Source organism: Podarcis pityusensis, assembly GCF_964106645.2.
Source record: "Podarcis pityusensis genome assembly, chromosome: 2".
In the NCBI taxonomy this organism is placed as follows: domain Eukaryota; kingdom Metazoa; phylum Chordata; class Lepidosauria; order Squamata; family Lacertidae; genus Podarcis; species Podarcis pityusensis.
This window is the reverse complement of record NC_138029.1, coordinates 80,480,713-80,501,684: the sequence shown is the minus strand read 5'-3', so window position 1 is coordinate 80,501,684 and position 20,972 is coordinate 80,480,713. Positions and strand designations below refer to the sequence as shown.

At 43.6% G+C, this 20,972-nt stretch overlaps 1 protein-coding gene across 3 annotated transcripts in view; it reads right to left on the bottom strand.

Annotated features, from left to right (window-relative positions):
• The window catches only part of FBLN2 (fibulin 2), a 136,131-nt gene extending 118,131 nt beyond the window's left edge, over nucleotides 1-18,000 (bottom strand). The window contains exon 1 of one of the 3 annotated variants that reach the window (XM_080996722.1): nucleotides 17,958-18,000. The gene's annotated coding sequence lies outside the window, so the exon portion shown is untranslated. The remainder of the gene's footprint in view (nucleotides 1-17,957) is intronic. The other 2 variants (XM_080996723.1, XM_080996719.1) reach the window with 2 other exon arrangements.
• Between the last annotated feature and the right edge of the window lie 2,972 nt (nucleotides 18,001-20,972).

The window sequence follows — 20,972 nt, the reverse complement described above, 5'->3', positions numbered from 1 at the left end:
AATACTGTTTTTCTGTTCAGCAGGATTTAGAAATTAACAGCAGCATATTTATATGTGGCCATTTTGGATTTTTTTGTGTTTTATTGTGCATTTAAATAGATTCACTGCCTTGAAATACCACTACTTGGCTTTCATGCAGACCAGCTCTAATCCTGCCTGCTTGGTACAGATCTTTTTGCTAACTTTTTCTAGAGGCTCTGGAGGGAGTTGAGAGGACTGAGGAGATCAATCATACACAAAGTAACAGTCACACATTGTGCAGAAGCACAGACTTGCCAGCACCGCCTGTGTGAAGAATAGACTAAAAATATAATGGCTAGTTTCTCCTACAATTTAATCTTTACGACTGCATGCTAGTTGGGTTATGTGCTGCTTAAAGTCATCTGGAGATGTATGGAATTTATTTCTTCACTAAAGTTCCCTAATTGGCTATCAATGTAAGCAATAATAATGGGCATCTGCCCTCATATCTTGATTTGCTTTTTCTTTTCGGAACCCTTTTCTTTCCCATGAACTCTCATCCGCATCATGGGATGCTGCAGATTCCCAACTCTTTGTGGCTCCCCCCCCCCGTTGCCCCCCATATCTACAGTTGAGTCTGGAATGAAAATGTAAGTGAAACAGAATTTGATGAAGACACTTCCATTGTCTTCCCAGATAGCCTAGAGAAACACCTGGAAGGGAAAGCTACATGACAAACAGCTGCAAGAGGAGAGAGATTAAAGATAAGCAACAGCAAGGCAATTCAGAATAAGAGGAAATAGATATAAAACTAGAGCACACAGGAAACACAAATAGTTTCATTAAAATTAGTGTGCTAGTTAAGCTGGACTCCTTAGAAGTAAGCAATATTTCTTTAACTGGCTTGCGGAATGGGATGTTTAAAGACATTGCACTTCTAGGTCATGCTAGAATTCATGGTTTTTTCCCCTACTTCTGTTATCGCAAGACACCTGAAGTGAGACTCAATCAACCTTCTCTCACATAAACAGCACACATCCCTTCCGGTCCCTGTATTTTGAATGTGTGTTGTATTTTTTAAGAGTCCCATAGACCTACCCCTGTCTGCTTCCCTCAGAGGATTTCCACTGAGTCATCATAATGTTTGTGAATATTCCATGACATTACAGCAGCTTGGCCAATAGCTAGGCAGACACAGGGTATGGGAAATCAGTTCTTAGTCCATTGTGAAGATTCATGGAAAATAAGGTTTAACGGATAAGTAATTGTGGAAGTGCAGACTCTGCTAATATATGTCCCGGATAAAAGAAATGGAAAGAGTCCATCCTTCCTTCCATAGCTGTCAACTTTTCCCTAACCCTAACCCTATTCAGAATAAGGGAATTTCCCTTAAAAAAGGGGAAAGTTGACAGCAATGCTTCTTTCACAGGTGTCCATGCTGTCTCCCCAACAGGATCATACAGTGGTACCTCTGGTTATGTACTTAATTCGTTCCGGGGGTCCGTTCTTAACCTGAAACTGTTCTTAACCTGAAGCACCACTTTAGCTAATGGGGCCTCCCGCTGCTGCCACACGATTTCTGTTCTCATCCTGAAGCAAAGTTCTTAACCCGAGGTACTATTTCTGGGTTAGTCGCATCTGTAACCTGAAGCATATGTAACCCGAGGTACCACTGTACACAATTCTGAAAGGTCTTGAATTGAGTTAGCAGCCTCCAAAGAGTTCAGCAGGGTTGTATTTGAGCCCTCATTTCTTCTGGCGTTTTTTACTGAAATGTGGCTCTCTATGTGTATAGAGAGAAACAATCACTCTGCTAATCCATTTTTGTTTTTCAAACCTTCAGTCATTCAGTCTATACTAGCTAGGCCAGGCATAGGTAAACTCGGCCACCAGATGTTTTGGGACTACAATTCCCTCATCCCTGGCCACTGGTCCTGTTAGCTAGGGATAAGCACGTTCACATCCACAGAGCTCTGTTCTTATGCTCTATTATTTTATAAATATAAACTATTTCCCTTTTAAAAGAAAGAAAGGACAGTTTTCATTTTCTTTTTAACCAGTGTAAAACTATTTATAAAAAAATAGTAGTCTTGACCTTGCTACGTTCCTTGGTTGGTCGCCGTTGAGGGGCCCGGTAGGAATTTTTCCACTTGGCAAATTGGCACCAGCCACTTGGTTTTCGCCTACCTCGTAGCAAATCATCACAACTTTCTTGGTATTGGCGGTTAGACATTGGTATTGTTCTGTAGTTGAAAGAGGGGAGGAAGCGCCATCACCTTCCCCGCATATTGAAGGGTAGTCTGATAAAGAATTCCGGGGGGCGTGGCCCTGTCCGAAGCCTATGGAGGTGAGGGCCTAAGGCACACCCCCGAGCAGTGACCCCGGGGGGCGGGTTCCTAGTTGATGTGCATCAGCAGGACTCCCCCTACTGGTGGTTAACCCTTCCCAGACGGGCTGAAGTTGGATATAGTCGGTTAGGACCAATGCCTAAGCCAATACCGCTCATCACCTGTAACCAATAAAGTTGTGGCCTTATTTAGCCCATTAACCTTAATAATTGTGTCATGTGTCTTTATTTCCACTGGGGGGGGCATTCGCCACGCAACAGCAAGAAGCCAAGACTTTAGTGTCATCAGTGGAATATAGATTCAGCAGACACCTTCTGTTTCAACTTTCAAACACCTGCTTTTCTATTCCATCAGCTTTATTCAGGCAATTAAGAATACATCTTTCCATAACAGTTAATATATTTCTGACTAACTTTTTATGTGGTTTTTATAGTATAGTTTATGCATGATTGTTGTGATGTTTTTTTTTTAAAGAATATAAATGCTCTGGTGTTTTTCTAAGAACATAAATATTGTTATAAATCAAATAATTAAAACTTAACTATTAATTGCATTATTTCTGACCAAAGTATTTCATCTTATGGTACACCTTTCTTGAGCATTTAAAAGCACTGTGCAATTTGTAGACTACAGGCATCCTGATGAAATTAAAATAAACATTCCAGCCTATTAATCTAGTTCATAAATCCATTAATGGAGTGTTTCTGAAATTATTCCTTTAAACATTCTTGGTCCCAAATTGTTCCAATTAACCTCATGCTCCCGGACGCCAAGTTACAGAAGTATGTTAGCCAATTAGTAAGCCAGAGACTTCCAACTCAAATAGAACTGGTAGACTCACTTCAGGAGGTACATAATGGGTGCAGCTCAATTCTACTGAAATAAATGGCAGAAAAATAATAATAAGCGGGATAAAAGCAGCATTATACCACCCCAATCCAAAGACCAAATGAGTCAAAGTGCTAGCAGATGGGCTAATGGATAATCTAGGTAAATTCTTTTCTGCCTACTTGCCTGCTTCAGAACTACACACCTAGCGCATTCTGGAAAAATAAAAGGAAGGCCATCAGGAACAGCCACCCAAATGTGCTCTGTGGCTCCTCTGTCCCCAAATGAATGAGAGGTGGGCACACCTGGTACAAAATAACAAACTCATCCATTGGGATTCATTACTTGTGACATTAATTTCAGAACAAATAGAACTTGCACCAAGCAAGCTCCAATTGGTTAATTCTTATCATTCATTTTCAAATCAATTCAACCCCCACTCAGCTGTTAAAGGAAAGCTACCTACAGTATCGTGCATTTTTGGCAATGGCCCTATGTCTATTACTCACTACAGTGGTACCTTGGTTCTCAAACGCCTTGGTACTCAAACAACTTGGAACCCAAACACTGCAAACCTGGAAATAAGTGTTCCAGTTTGCGAACGTTTTCGGAAGCCGAACGTGCTCTGTTTTGAGTGTTACGCTTCTGATTTGAGTGCTACACTACTGTTTTGAGTGTTATGCTGAGGTCTGTCTGTTTTTGCTATTTATTTTGCGTTTTTGTTTTTGTAGCTCTTTTTGTTTTGTTTTTGTGACTGTGTGGAACCCAGTTCAGCTACTGATTGATTGTGTGACTGCAGTACATTGTTTATTGCTTTCATTTTATGGATCAATGGTCTCATTAGATAGTAAAATTCATGTTAAATTGCTGTTTTAGGGGTTGTTTTTAAAAGTTGGATGAATCCATTTTGCATTACTTTCTAAGGGAAAGCGCACCTTGGTTTTGGAACGCTTTTGTTTTGGAACGGACTCCCGGTATGGATTAAGTTTGAGAACCAAGGTACCACTGTATTTGCAAAAGATGGTGGGGGGGGGGGGGGTTACAAGCAAGATGTCCAAAGATACTTTCTTGCCAAGGCAAACATAGTGACCAGTGTGTCTTTCTGAAACTTTCTTCACTTCAGGTTCTCAGTGAACTAACTAACCTTTACCTTACAAATTATTCCAAACTTCACAAGAGGAAATCATCAACCTTAGTGGAAATAACCCCTTTTTACGTTGGTTAAGAAGAAAAGGGAAAGTAAAGGAAACAACATCCTTTGTTTTAAAGGGGAAATGGTAAAGAATAGGAAAAACCACTAAATGCTCAAACTAAACCTTTAAAATTTGATTTTCCATCTCTGTTGCCAGCAATGAGAGATGTCTCTCTGCTCTCATATAATTTTCAACAGCCAGAAGAAAAGCAGGTTTTGCTAACTGTGGTTGCTCTTTCCATTCAAAATCCTTGATAACCAATGAAAGCTATAATAGCAATCTGCTTATGAGAAAATATACATAATATAAAATGAATCTAGATAATTAATGTATAATGTTGTTTTCGGGGAGCAGACTATGCATGCCCACTCACACCACAAAGAACTCATAACCCACCTACTCTCAGCAGCCAGAAACATCATAACCAGACACTGGAGAGACCTGTCAGGAGAAAGCATGGACCAATGGTACCAAATAGTATGGGAAACAGCCTTACTAGTAAAATTAACCAATAAACTGAAACTAACATGAGGACAAATAGAAGAAGACGCCTTCACCCCGGTATGGCTCCCCTTTATCACATACACAGCCCAACAAGACACCGCCAAGAATCCACCAACAGCATATGAATCAATACAGCTAACCTGATACAAAAACACCCACCTACCCCACTCACACATAAAAACAAAGTTCACCACAGCCAACAACAAACAAACAACCACACCCTAGGCCAACCTCAACCTCTCTCACCACCAAAGCAACACAAGCAAATAGTAAGGAGAACCCGCACAAGCGATGCTGACACAAAACCCCACACATACACTAAGTAAAATAGAAACATTGCCATCCGACCCCACCCCCACTCACCATGCCCCCCTCCACCTCTTTCCCCCTTTCTTCCTAATGTAACACTAATGTCTCAACAAATGAAACTGATCTGTAGAAAATGTAACTTGAAAAAAGAAACATAGCACATACTTTTCTAAACCAAGAAATCTTTAATAATAAAAATTAAAGAATGTGAACTTTGAAAAACTGCTACAGAAAAGTTTGCATTTATTAATTTTAATAAAGTTGCATTTTTTATTTACCAAGCTGATATCAGACATTCTACAGTGGGCACATGCATGCTGCAGTTGCTTCCATAGAAGTTTTAATATGTACAAAAGACAGTTTTCTCTCTCTGACTCTCTCACACGCACTTGTCACTCATTCAGTGATGAGGAAGCAGCATAACCCCCCTTTGACCACAGCAAATGAACTGATTTCAGTGGCCATCCGTGATGCTTGTCCATTTTATGTTCCCTGAATGCCTCTGATTTTACACTGGGGACAGCACAAAAGTGGAGAACACGCTTTTAATCCCCAGTATCTGCAGATGGAGCTGAGAAAGATTCTTGGGGAAATAAAGAATCGTGAAAGAGCTGCTGTTGAGATTGCTGTTTGAGGGGTCTCAAACAAAGATGTGCTCTCCCATGCCCACATTCCCAGCATGTTCAAACTCTTGTCTCAGCAATGTTTACACTGGCTTGGTCATGTCCACAGAATGGAAGATGGCAGGATCCCCAAGGACATGCTCTATGGGGAGCTGGCTTCAGGCACCAGGCTTGCTGGTGGACCAACTCTGCATTATAAAGGTGTCTGCATATGTGGCATGAAGGCTGACAACATTAATCCCACTGTGTGGGAATCCCTTGCAGATGACCCACAGTGCCTGGAGACAGTCAGTCAGGGTATATATCAGTGACCAGAGGAGAAATGACAAGTGAGAGGAGTGCAGAGAGAAGAAACATCATGGTGCATCTATAATAATGAAACTGGATGCTTTCATCAGCCCCAGTTGCAATAAAACATGTCTGTCCCATATTGGCCTCTACTGCCACAGCAGGCGCTGTAACCTTCCAAAAGTTTGACTTCACCCCTGAAGGTGCACTCCTCCATTGTCTCCCAAGGCAGAAGGATGCCAGTCAGGGGGTTGGGTTTGAGGTCCCTTCCAACTTCCAACTCTATAGTTCTATGATTCTGAGTGTTGGTAACAGGTAAAGGACATCTGGTTGGTTACGTCCAGTCAAAGGAGACTATGGGGTTGCAGCACTCATCTCGCTTTCAGGCCAAGGGATCCAGCGTTTGTCCATAGACAGCTTTCCAGGTCATGTGGCCAGAATGACAAAACCACTTCTGGCACAACAGAACCCATGACGGAAACCAGAGTGCACGAAAATGCAATTTATCTTCCTGCCACAGCAGTACCTATTTATTTACTTGAACTGGCGTGCTTTCAAACTGCTAGGTTGGCAGGAGCTGGGACAGAGGAATGGGAGCTCACTCCGTCATGGGGATTTGAACCACCAGCCTTCAGATCGGCAAGCCCAAGAGGCTCAGTGGTTTAGACCACAGCACCACCCATATCCCTTCAGAGTGTGAGCCATACTGAGGTACATAGACCAATAGTCTACCTCAGTATAGGCCAGTTTCCCATGTCTCACTCATATAAAAGCACACAATAATCCACATTCACGTTGACAGAAGAGGCAACTGGGTCCACACACGCAATGGGATGCATTCACAGAGTAGCCCTCATATTTATATTCAATTTTTCCACCAAGGAGCTCAAGGAGGCATCCATTGTTCTCTCCCATCTCCATTTAATCCTCACAACAGCAATGTGATGTAGCTTAGACTGAGAAAGAGGCACATGGGGAACAGAAGTCACTTACAGAGAACCCTCAAGTGTGTTCTCTACATCCAAGGTATAGGTGGGGACCATTTTGCGTGGGGGTTCCATTTCTGGCCCTCGCATCCGTTGGTGGAGCGAGCAAAAGCTGCACATCATTTGGACGCACCTAAAATATTTTAAATATTTTTCAGTAGTCTCCATTCATCATTTTCCCAAATTAAATCTTAGTATGGTGGAAACCATGGCTTGAACTGCATCGCTAAACCTGGCAAGGAGAGCAAACAAATGCCTCTACCTGCTTGACTTTGCCAAGCAACTCTGAGGTTGTTTGGTATGCTGAGAACACTGTTATGGGTTTTGAATGGAAGGAGAAAGCAGCAATACTTTTGAGATTCAATAAGAACACATTCCTATCTTGCCAGAAAACATTAGCACATCAATTCTGCTGATAACGTTGGATTGATCATCATAGGCAGGAAGCCTGTTCTGTATTTTCTGATACTTACATTAAACCAAAAACATACAAAGTAAAGAGCAGATAAAGAACATTAAAGGCAGAAAAGCCTATTTGGTATCAAATATAAAATCCCTTCCACATGCAAAAATAAGGAGAAAAGAAATCCCTGCAGATTTCAAAGGAAGTTACACAAGTAATCTGGAATGGGCGGCATTACATCTGAGAGCAGAGCAAAAGTAAAGCTTGTATCAATATTCTAAATATTCTGAAGCATAGTCATTTGTCATGCCTCTGCAAATAGACAAGATTCTTAAAGTATCAGAGCATTTCATCTTTTTAAAACACATCCAGTCATATTTTTTTTATTTCTTAGCTGCACACCTTCAAATGCAGAGTATTTATTGCCATTCTTTAAAGACATTTCTTTCCTGTGTTGCAACAACATAGTAGATGTTCCGTATTTATTATGTTTCACATAGATCCATATTGAATGCACTTAGGATATAAGGAAATGGCTCAGTTTATTGCCAGCCCTGTAAACTCAGCCTGGCATTTGAGGTGTGCCTTACACAAATGAGTGCAAAGTGCTTCCAGACTCTTCACAACCTCTTCAAAAAATACCTGTAGGCTTTGATCATTTGGTTTTCATGTAGAAATACACAGATTACATTTTGTTATAAGCAACAGGCCATCACACAAGTCACATTGCCTCATTTGTCAGGTATACTTATATGCATATCAACACCCGCCAGTGAATTAGGCAAATACGCCACCAAGCTTATTCGGGCAATTAAGAAATACCCTACTAGAATAGTTTATTTCTGATCTTAAGGATCTCTGAGCTCCTTGGGGAGAAGGCCAGGATAGATATTTAATAAACACTAAATATGTATGGAGAGAATCCATCAATAGGCTATAAGCCACAGTTTTCTAGGAAATGGTGGTTTAAATTCTGGGTGACTATCCCACAGTTCAGAGACCTGATCTGGACACAAGATCACAATGAATTTGGAACAAGCAGCAAAAAAAAGGGGGAGTGAAATAGTGCTAGGATCAGTAGAGTGCAGTGGCCTGATGGGGTTGAAAATTGCCCTCTTCCTGATTTTCAAACTGATCATTTGATGAGCAGATTGGCTGATGAGAGGAGAGAGTATGATAGGTGTCTCTACCCACTTTTGCTGGTGTATGTGGTCCTAGGAGAGTTGGCCAAAGATTAATGCACCCATGGATAAAAAGACTAAGCCACCCCTCAGTTAAACTAACCATGGTTTTTGTAAGCTTGAGTTCCTGATTCTGGGGGGAAAGGCAGGGTATAGGATCATAGAAATGTAGAGTAGGAAGTGCCTGTGAGGGTCATCAGTTCCAACCCTCTGCAATGCAGGAATCTTTTTGTCCAACTTGGGGCTCAAAACCATGACCCTGAGATTAAGAGTCTCATGCTCTATTGGCTGAGCTATCAAATACAATGATGATGATGATGGTTATAGAAGCGCCAAAGAGGAGGAGTGAGGGAGAAACACACAGGGCCCCTTGCTCATTCTTAATAAACTATGGTTTATTAATAAACCTGGCTTTGTTAAATAAACTATGGTTTATGAAGTCAATGTTGTTACTTATGAGAGTGAATGAGAAAAAGGCAAGACAGAAATACTCAGATATCCTAAACACATGAGTGCAACTTTCATGTAGATAGCTATGGATACCTTGCTCTGACATCTAAACCTGAACCAAAAGCACTGTAGTGTCGCCTCCAACATTTCTCTAATGAAAATAGAGACTCCTATTCAATATAATAATAATAATTTTATTTATATGCCACCCATTAAACATTTAAAAACATCCCTATATAGGGATATCTTCAGATGTCTTCTAAAGGTTATATCGTTACTTATATTCTTGACTCAGGGGTTGCATAACTCCATACCCTCCAACAATTCTTTGATGAAAATACAGACATCCTAAGGAAAAGCGGGACATTCTGTGATCAAATCAGAAACTGGAATGGCTTCTATAACTCTGGGACTGTCCCTGAAAAAGAAATAAACTTTGAGGGGCTGCTACAGAAAGCAACATGAATGACCAAGCACCGATTCATTTATATACTTTATGACACAAAATGTAACCACTTGGGGGGGAAATTGCAACCTCACATGGCAAGCCATTTGTATGAAGCTGTTTCACAGGCAGTTTGCTGTGATCTCAGTCATTCTGGGAGAACTGCTCCTCCTTCTTGCTACTCCGCTTTCCCCACTTCCCAGAAAAGAGGAAGGTGAACATGATGAAGAACAGGGAACGGGGACCTTCGTGCATGAACCTTCTTCCAGGGATCGCTTACCAATTGTGGGTGTAGCAAAAGGTGTGGCCAGAAACACACTGCTCTCCATCTTCCATCCAGGCAAGCAAGGTTACAGTGCAGGCAGGTAAGGTCACTAGAGGATGGTGCACAGCAGGGCCAGTGAGGGGTATGACCTGGGCAGCGTTCCAAAAGCCAGACACATTTGGTTGCCAGGCCTAAGGCTCCCCACTCCTGCTAAGAGTATGAATTATGTCTGGAGGCGGTTGGAGGATGGATGGCGGCTAACAGATTGAGGCTGAATCCTGACAAGACAGAAGTACTGTTTTGGGGGGACAGGAGGCGGGTGGGTGTGGGAGACTCCCTGGTCCTGAATGGGGTAACTGTGCCCCTGAAGGACCAGGTGCGCAGCCTGGGAGTCATTCTGGACTCACAGCTGCCCATGGAGGCGCAGGTCAATTCTGTGTCCAGGGCAGCTGCTTATCAGCTCCATCTGGTACACAGGCTGAGACCCTACCTGCCCGCGGACTGTCTCGCCAGAGTGGTGCATGCTCTGGTTATCTCTTGCTTGGACTACTGCAATGCGCTCTACGTGGGGCTACCTTTGAAGGTGACCCAGAAACTACAACTAATCCAGAATGCAGCAGCTAGACTGGTGACTGGGGGCGGCCGACGAGACCATATAACACCGGCCTTGAAAGACCTACACTCGCTCCCAGTACGTTTCCGAGCACAATTCAAAGTGTTGGTGCTGACCTTTAAAGCCCTAAATGACCTCGGTCCAGTATACCTGAAAGAGCATCTCCACCTCCATCGTTCTGCCCGGACACTGAGGTCCAGCACCGAGGGCCTTCTGGCGGTTCCCTTGCTGCGAGAAGCCAAGTTACAGGGAACCAGACAGAGGGTCTTCTCGGTAGTGGTGCCCGCCCTGTGAAACGCCCTCCCACCAGATGTCAAGTCCCCAGTCCCCAGTCCAAGGTCAGTCCACATGTCCAAAGTCCAAACCAAAGCACAGTCCTGCAGAGATCCTGGAGCATCCGAGTTGAGGCTCATAAACATGGGCAGATGAGCAGCCACAGTCCCTCAGCTCTGCTGCCCTTTTATACTCTGCATGCTGATTGCAGCATCTGGGCTCGATGAGGCATGGGACCCTCACCTGCCCCAAGGCTACACCAGCTGAGGAATCACAAACCTCTGTCAAGAGCTAGCAAACCCCACCTGGCCAGCTAGGGAGCTGGGCTGTGGGCCCTTGCCTGCATCAACTTCCTAGAGTGCTGCTCCGACTCCTCTCTACGCCTCAGAACTCACTGTGTTCATGGGGACAGGGACCCCTCTAGCTCTGGTGATGGGTCCTGCTGCTCTGGTTCCTGTGCACTGACCCCCACCCCCCTCAACATCCTCAGTCACCCTGTGAGTACTTCCTACACCCACATCACCTTCCCCAGCTATACCCCTTGCTGGGATCCTCTTCCTCCTCCTCCTCCTGCCAGTTCATGACATATTATAAGAGAACAAAGGAGGCATTCATGGTGAGTTCTGGCACCCTTTTTTCCAGAAAAAATAACACTGATCCTGACCTATATTATGATTGCATCAAAAGGCATCTTGCTTCAACTTATGTGAAGTATTCTGAGCACCTGGGCAAAACTGAGATAAAAATACAATTATTATTATTTTTAATTTATGTTCCTATGTACATTGGGTCGAACTTAAAGCTTAACAAAGCTTCAAAAGTAATTGGGTAGATTTGAATGACCTCTGTGTGGGTGTAATAACCATTCAAACTTTATGGCCATTGTGATCAAAGAGGGCTGAAAGAGTTAAAGGTTCTCCACAGGTTCAGGAGGTAATCAGCAAAAGAGTTGCCTGGGGCCTCACACAGTACAAGATGTCTCAAAAGCAACAGTACTTAATCCTGTGCAACTCAGCACTGGTGCACTTTGTCATCAAACTACAGGGACACCCATCTCGTGATAGATTATTCTCATCTCGGCCAAAAGGAAAATATCAGCTCTTTTTCTCTGCTTGGTATTACTGCTGGGAGTTTTGGGCTATACAGTTGGTGTCTAGAACTCATTCAACCATCCATCTCAAGGTTACAGTTCAGTACATGTCCTTCTGCTACTTGCCACTAATGGGACCCGCACAGCTTCCGATACCTACTTTCATTCATAAAAATTAAAGTTTGTTCAGAAGTAGGGTGTTTCTTTGAACAATTCTTCCCAATATCAATTAAATTCTTCTAGTCACATTTCATCACTAGCAGCATGTAATCAGGGCTGTTTATATTTTCGCTGTGCTTCTGGATTCAATCCAGGAACAGCAATCATTAGCAAGTAGATTATTTTTTTTTAAAAAAGGAAATGTTCAAGCCCTCTAAAACAGGAGATTACTGTAAATTGGAACAGCTTCACGTTAGAGAACACAAAAGGCTGCATGCAACACAGGTAACCAAGGGATATATACATTCAGAAAAACATTTCTTCCTCCCAGCACCCTCAGCACAAGGCTAATGGATCAAGAAAAGGGCCATCGCCTCTTTCAAATTTTTATACTTTTGTATAAATTAGTTCACTGAGCAACCATCTCCTGAAAAACATAAATGCACTCACAATATAGTCTAGCCAAATATCTAGGTAAAGGTAAAGGGACCCCTGACCATTAGGTCCAGTCGTGGCCGACTCTGGGGTTGCGGTGCTCATCTTGCTTTACTGGCTGAGGGAGCCGGTGTACAGCTTCCGGGTCATGTGGCCAGCATGACTAAGCCGCTTCTGGCGAACCAGAGCAGTGCACGGAAACGCCGTTTACCTTCCCGCCGGAGCGGTACCTATTTATCTACTTGCACTTTGATGTGCTTTTGAACTACTAGGTTGGCAGGAGCAGGGACCGAGCAATGGGAGCTCACCCCGTCGCGGGGATTCGAACCGCCGACCTTCTGATCGGCAAGTCCTAGGCCACCCGCGTCCCTGCCAAATATCTAGTGTTGTGCAACTGAGCAGGCAGGCAATTCAGAAGATTATCAGTATCAGGGAAAAGAGGGAAGAAAATCAAATTAAAATATTTTGAACCAATTTTACATTAGGTATCTGGCAACAGTTTATTTATTAAAAACTCATATGGACCCCTCAAAAGGTTCCTGCATTCATAGCAGAGCGCTTGGCCTTTTCTCATTCTGAGCACAGATCCTCTTAGAGCCAACTTCCGGATGTGTCACAAGTCATCTGGTAGCACAGAAACTCTAAAATGATGTTCACTAACAATGTTCTTTGTACCGTGATCCTAGCTGGGGAAATGTAGTTTACAATACTGATAAGATATTAGTGGAGCTACACATATGCCCATAGCCTAGTGTTAATTAATTAAGCATATTTATAGCCTGCCTTTCTTTCATTAGGGATGCTTCAGTTATCTCCATCTTCAAATGAGATGAATTTTTAAAGATAAATATGCTCTTGATTCCTGGTCACATTTCATTCTTCATTGCTCTCTCTCTCTTACACACACACACACACACAAACACACACTATAATTTCTTTTTAGCGTTAAAATAACAAAAATATTATTTTTCCTTCTGTTTCTTTTAAATCGGCAAAGAGCCAAAGCTTAGTAGAGTGTGTGCTTTAGATTCAGAAACTCCTCCCCCCTCTCTGGTTGTGGTTCCCTCTATAGCCAAATGGGAACCAATTGCATGTCCAGGCGCCATGTACATCCTTCTGCACTTAGAATAGAATAGCCACACTTACAGACATTCATTTGGTTCAAATTAGGCCACAACTTTATTGATTATAAATGGGAGTGGCTTGGGCTTAAGCATTGGGTACAACCATTATCAACCAACCCACTTGAAGCTCGGTTTTCTCAAGTGTCATTGAACACATATTGAGGGAGTCTATAACATTCATTGCTCACTGGAAGGGACAGATCCTGAAGCTGAGGCTCCAATACTTTGGTCACATCATGAAAAGAGAAGGACTCCCTGGGAAAGACCCTGATGTTGGGAAAGATGGAGGGCACAAGGAGAAGGGGACAAGAGAGGACGAGATGGTTGGACAGTGTTTCTTGAAACTACTAACATGAGTTTGACCAAACTGCAGGAGGCAGTGGAAGACAGGAGTGCCTGGCGTGTTCTGGTCCATGGGGTCACAAAGAGTCGGACACGACTAAACAACTAAACAACAACATAACATACATCAAATAGGTGCAACCCCACAGAGATTGTCTTGAGGAGTGCTATGGCCCTAACCACCACCTAGACATCCAGAGAGAAACACCTCCTCCTGGATCCCTTTAATGGGATACCCCAATCCTTGGAGGAGCAGGCAAGGCATACAACCTCCAGCCATGACTATGGCTTTTACCCAGTGCCACCAGCTGGAGCCTTAGTCTTTCCTGTGTAGCAAATTCTGGCTGCTATGTTGAGTTGCTGTTCTGTTGCTTATCAATAAATGCAACTACTGCAATTCTCTCCACTCCTGTGGCTTCCTAGAATCCTTGCAATGCTTCTGCTAGATACTACGCAGGGAGCCATAGTAATGTGAAGCAACGGGGAACCCCTTCACAATGAAGGGGAAGTTCTTCATAGGAACTGGCATTTATCTGTATCATTCAGTTTTGTCAACCCTGACTGGTAAGGGCTCTTCAGGGTTTCAGAGGGGGGCAATACCAGCCCTACCTGGATGTCGCAGAATGAACCTGGGGCCTTTTACATACAAAGCATGTGTTCTACTACTGAGCTGCAACCTTTCCCCCCTTCATTCTGCATATGTTCTCAGGATCCATGTCTACATATTGATGCTCGGTTTGTTGCACATTCACCAGACATAAGAAAAGCCTAGGAGAGGAAGGAGCACAAAGTACATTTCTGGTTCACAGGAACTAAAATTAGCACCAGCTAAAGACAAAAGAACCACACCAGGAGAATTGCAGTGGTTTTTATTACACTTGGTTATAATAAAATAAATTAAAGATACCTGGGGGAACTCTGGACCAGCAATTACTAGCTCCATTGTGTTCCAGGCCAGCCCAATTTGCAGTGGTTGGAAAGCTTCATAGATTTCTCAGCAAAATCTTAACTTTGGAGTATCTGATACAGTTCAAAGAAGTCCACTCTCATGAAATGGTTTTGAGTTTGCTCATTCGTTTTTATACCCCTAAATCGATGTGGGATCTATATATATGGGTGGGTGGGTACCATGTTCACAGCAGAGGTGGGACAGAAACACTACGACACAGAATGATCATGTTTGCACACCTAACATCATTAACCAGAGGAATGAAGATCACCGGCTGGGATGTGCAGGGAGATTAGGGGGTGAAGCCATGGAGTGCCGTGAAGGGAATCACATTAGTCTTAGAGTAGATGAGAAGCCAGTGTAGGGGCATCACATGATAAGAGTGATAAGAAAGGGGTTTTATTTTTGCCTGTATGAGGAGATGAGGCTGACCCTGCAGAGGACTAGAAAGGAAAATACTGTAGAGGTCTAGGTGAGAGATAACTAGAGCATGGGCCAGAAGAACAACAAGGAAAGGATATATTAAGGGTGAAAGGCAACATTGTCAAAGAAAAAGCCAAGAATACATGAAGAAGGCGGCTTGAGATGAAAGACCAGACATTTGATCTTTGACATATTGAGTATTCCAGCAATAAGATCAGAGAGGCACTTCAATATGTGGGGTGAGGAGGGTGGTTCAGAGGGGGAGAGGGTTGGTTGTCATCAGTGTTTTAGGGGTTTCTGGGATCTGATGAGGTCATCCAGGGACAGCGTGCAGAGAGAGAAGAGAATAACAGAGAGGGAAAGCAGAGAAAGAGTTTCCACCTGTGGAGACATTGAAAGAATGATTAGACAGGTAGGAGGAGAACCAGATAAGGACAGAGTCACAGACACCCAAAAGGAATCAAGTAGGAGAGAGTAGTTAACTATATCAAAGGCAGTGTAAAGGTCAGGAATGTGGGTCCAATACAGGCTTTCAGCAAGGAGGACATTGTCAATGATTTGTGACATACAGTACTGCACAATGCTAGTTTTCAGTGTAACCAACTCTTGATACACACACAAACTTTGTATATAGCTGTATTTCTGTTATTTTCCCTTGCTCACCATGATCTGTTGTCTTTTTTTATGGTTCTCATATTCACTCATCTTGGCTTTGGGGCTACTGTAACTTTTAAATAGACCATATAGTACCTCTCTTTAAATATTATGTGTGTTTGTGTATGCATTACGAGTGCTACTTACGGTACACCATGTTTGTCTTTTTCAATGACTGCCTTTCATGTCTCTGTGTTTGTTGTCAGCTTCTACCCTGTCTCCACGGTGCACATTTAGAACCTAATGCCTAAGGGGTGACTCATCCCAACCCAGGGCTTTCTCAGCATCTGTTGGATTCCCCCAGGTGAATTCCTCAGCCCCAAATGCTAGGTAAGGTGTCTTTTGTGATGTATTATTTCAGGAAGGACTTCTGAGAAGTAGCAAGCTATATTGGTGGTAGAAGAAGTGGCCTTCTGTTAATTGGGCACTAGTCTCTTGCACATGGTTTGGAGAACCACTGCCTATACTGATGTCCCATTCTACCTGTGTATAGCAAAACACACACACTTGAACTATCACACCACCACCCTATTTTGAGGCAGAGCCAGCTCTATATCAAAAGCCAAAATGTAAGAATTGGCCAGAAAGTCAACAACTGAGATCAAACTGGTATCCTTTGCTTTCTCTCCTCAGATTTCCCTGATATGCCCGCCAGAAGACGTTCCGGTTAAAAGAATACTTTTTATGACAGCGAGGGAGAGACAAAAAGCTTCTTGGAAGAGTAACAAAGCTAGAGGAAGGTAGAAAATATCATCTTTTTGTCTTCACAGTGGTCCATGCTCCTGTGTAATACTGCTACATAGAATTACCTGGTGCTTCCTGAATATTATCTTGTAATCCTTACAACAACCCTGTTAGGTAGGCCAGTGGCATTATCACTTATATCACAAAGTGGGATTCTCAGGCATACCTTTTGCCCTTGTCTTCCCTGCTCTGCCCAGAAGAATAGTAGGAAAAGATTATAGATTCATATCTCAACACACCTGACCTTGAGCTCCTTGCAGGAAAAGCAGAATATAAAGTAAGTAAGTAAGTAAGTAAGTAAAGAAAAGAGAGGTCATCTCCAGGGTCTCTGGGTCACTTCTGTGTTGGAGACCACTCACCAGTGACATGGATAGCACACAGTATACATTACAGGATGAGGAACCCTGCAGCTGACTGGTCGCCATGCCATTTTCCCCAGGTTCAGGGGTGAGTCCCCTTCCCCCTTTAGTTTTCCACCCTAACCTCTAATCAGGCTAGAAACAAAGAAGGGAGCTTTATTTCCCCCCCAACCCTGCCCTGCCCCCAGCTCTGAAGCATCGCTCGATTTACAAATACCGTATCCACCAATCTGTCTCCACCCAGGGAATTGTTTGCAGCAAAGCAACAGCTCAGAAACATTTTGAAGTGCTCTTGTTTTGTTTTGTTTTGTTTTGTTTTGTTTCCTTCTTTCTCCCCGCCCTTTTCTTGTCCATGTATTTCCTAAATAACGTCAGGGAATATTGTTGCACATCCTCCCCTCCCCCGGTTTAGAACCCTGAAACAATCTTTTCCTGGCTCGTGTAATTTCATACATTCTGCCGCTCTGCAGCAGACTTTATACGTGCCAATGGGGTTTCCATCACTTCAGGGAGGGCCAATCGCTTTAACGGTGCTACAAGTTATGAGGCTCAAAGCCTTGGCTTGGGAGAATTCAGAGCGTGCTATGTTAGGCACCTCTTTAAAGGGTTACAAAGGAGAGCCCAGTTTCGCACCCGAGGCGCCACAATGAGGATTTTTGGTGTTCCAATTCTGTTCGTTACACCTGGGTTGGAAAAAAAAAATAAAGCCAGTAACTTTACAGGGAGAAGCCGAGTAAAGGAGCTCTGAGACACAGTGCCAGGGAGTGTGTTTCCAGCCTTGGATAGGAGGCGGAGAGGAGGAATGGCGAACAGCAGGGCGATCAGGAGACATAACTTTGGGTCTGGAATTGATCTTTGCTCTAAAGCCTGCGCGGATCTGCTGAAGGTCCATCTGTCCCTCATCAGGGGCTCCCACCACCCTGGCCGCCCCCTCTCTCGTCAATTACACAAACTGGTCTCTCCCCACGCCCACCCCTTTGGTCGCTTAGCTGCTGCACGAAAAAAGACTTACCCCCCAATGCAGGCGCAATCGGCGTGTGCTGTTGCCGCCACCTCCACTGCCTTGTAAAAGGGGGATTTTTTGGAAACCAGGAGGAGGAGGAGGAGGGGAGGAGGAGGAGGGACTTTTAACACCAAAAAAAAAAAAAAGAAAGAAAAAAGTTACAGGGAAGTTGACCAACTGCACGAATTGTTTATTTAACCTGAAACCCGGAGGCAGTGGCCCATCAATCATCGGTAATTACACCCTGATGCCAAAGCCTTCGGAGACCCCTTGATCTCTCCACACACACCCCGCCCTCCTCCGCCCCATCACCTTTCCACGAAAAGCCAGCCTTGCTGTATTGGTTGAGTTATCAGGGGATAACGCCTCGCTCCTATTCTGTTTCGCTGGATAAGCTTTATGGGGACCGAGACGTACACAGGACTTATATATATGAACCCCCTGTCAATTTCCCCAGCAGACCGATTCCACCCACGCCCCCGCATTGATTGTTCGGCGGGGGGGGGGTCAGAAAAGTGGGGAAAGTGAAAGCAAAGTGCGGGGGGGGGGGAGCGCGGATCTGGAACTGTTTCACTCTGGCATGAAAGGGAAAGAGGTGGGTCAGGTCTGTCGCTCTTTCCGCTCTCAGCCTGCATCTCCTCCCAAGAGAGGCTACAGCATCTTCCTCGCAAGGAACAGACCAGAAAGGCTCATTCCTTTCAGCAGCCGAATGCAGAGATGGGACGCACACACTGGAACAATAACACTGTTGTGCTTTGCAGTACTAAGAGAGCCGGCTGTGCTGAACATCCTAGTTGTTTTCTTAAAGGAGCCCAAGTTATTTGTTTATTATTTGGTTTCTATCCTCCAAAGAGCTCAAGGTGACTGCCGTGGGTCTCTTCCTCCCTGTTTTATCGTCCCAGCAACCTTCCGAGGAAGGCTAGGCTGAAAGTGGCCCAGAGTTCACCCAGTGAGTTTTATGGCTGAGTGGGGACAGGAAACCTGGTCTCCCAGGTCCTAGTCTGACGCACTAACCACTACACCACACTAGGAGGCTAACCATGCCATGCAAAAGTGCCTGGGTCAATTTGATTTAATTTTGATTTTTAAAATCACCATCATCATCATTAACCTGCCCTGCACCCCAACTATTGAAAAGACAATTGAAAAGGAAAGAAAGGAAAGTACCGGTAATACAATTGACAGGGAAGCTCTATTAGCGATGCAGGAGAATTTGTCACATTTGTGTGGCTGTTTGCTTGAGAGCCTGTTTATAGAAATTCCACTTGGTCATAACTGTTGTATGACTGCATATTATAGAGCTCAATCAATGTCCATAAGACTTTACACAAAGCAAGAGAACGGGCCCCTGCCCCTGGGAACTTACAATCTAAAATTCAGCATGGTGAAAGGGAGGTGGGAGTGGAGGCAATAGTAAATGAGGATGAATATGCAGAACTGGACATTGTACTTCAGGTGATGTTTGATGCTCCTCTAGTCAGTGTTTGGAGTGCTGTGTGCACATTTTCAGGAGGATACAAACCAGGTGTGGGCTAGGTACTGAAGTCCCAAACGAGCAGAAAATACTATTTATGTATGCGACCACGGCTGCACAGATGTTACTGGCCCAGAGATGGTAAGAAGGTAAAGTTCCTACCAGAGAAGAATGGCAGATGAAGTTAATGGACTATGGTGAAATGGTGAAAATGACCGGAAGAGTCAGAAATCAGGAAGACCAAAATTTAAATAAGGAATGGGGAAAATTTATAACTTATCTTAAATACCATTGAAAACAGTTAAAATCATTCGTAGGATTGGAATATCACTTGTAGTTTAAGGTTGAATTCTGGACATAATGGAAGAGGTAAAGGATTTGGATTATCATAAAAGATGCGTGAGGAAACGATTAATAATAGGACCCACAAATGGGAGGATGGAAGTCCAGGAGTTTCATTGGAATCTTGTTTTTATTATTTATGTTTGATATATCTCTGTGAAATTTTAATTTGAAAAACCAAATAAATAAATTTTCAAAAAAACAAAACAAAATCAGGTGTGGGCAATCTGTCTGCAAAACATAACAGAGTAACTCCAAGTAAAGACAGCCCTTGACAGGGGGAGTTGGGGAGATTCTCCACTCCTGACATAGAAATTGGAACAGACAACAGAGCTGGCCAGCAGTGTGGAAAGCATGTTCTATTAGGAAAGGTAGAAGGAACCAGGTGTCTTTAGCCTGGAGAAAGAAAAGACTCAGGGAGGAAATGAAAACAGCACTCTTCAAATTCCTGAAGGACTGTTATCTGGAAGATGACAAAGACTTCTTATCTGGTGCTCCAGACAGCAGGATTAGATTGAATGGGGTTAAATTACAAGAGGGTGGATTTTGGTTGAACATTAGCCGTCTTGACCATAGGAGCATTTGCAACCAGTTGCCTCAAGGGGTTTTCAGGAAGAACTTGGACAGTTGTCTCTTGTAGATGCTCTGCATCTGGGTTTTCTGCACTGAGCAGGGAGTTGGGCTACATGGCCTCTCCAACCCTATGGCCCTGTTGTTGTTTTTCAGTTACAAGTTACACTACAGCTAGCCAGGCATTCATGCAAAGTAAGGCCTAAGCTACCAGCATGAGTTTGACCAAACTGCGGGAGGCAGTGGAAGACAGAGCCTGGCATGCTCTGGTCCATGGGGTCACGAAGAGTCGGACATGACTAAATGACTAAACAACAACAAGGCTTAAGCAAATGACACAAAGTGGAGCAGAGCTGTGTCCTGTTAAGGAAATATATTTGAAAGCCATGTTCTTCTCACTCTTGGAAAAAAGACAGCTTGTAAGCCAATACCCATCTTCAGCTGACTTTACCCAAAAGAGGCTGTCTCCTGTGCTTCGTCTGTTGGTAATCACCGCTTTATTAAATAAGGCAGTGGTTTTAAGCAGAGCTTGAATAGTTTGTGAATGTGAATCCTCTGGCATCAGAGCTCCGAGATGAAGGGAAATGTGGGAAGGAAGCCAAATAGAGTGACACATAATTTGTCACCTAGAGGG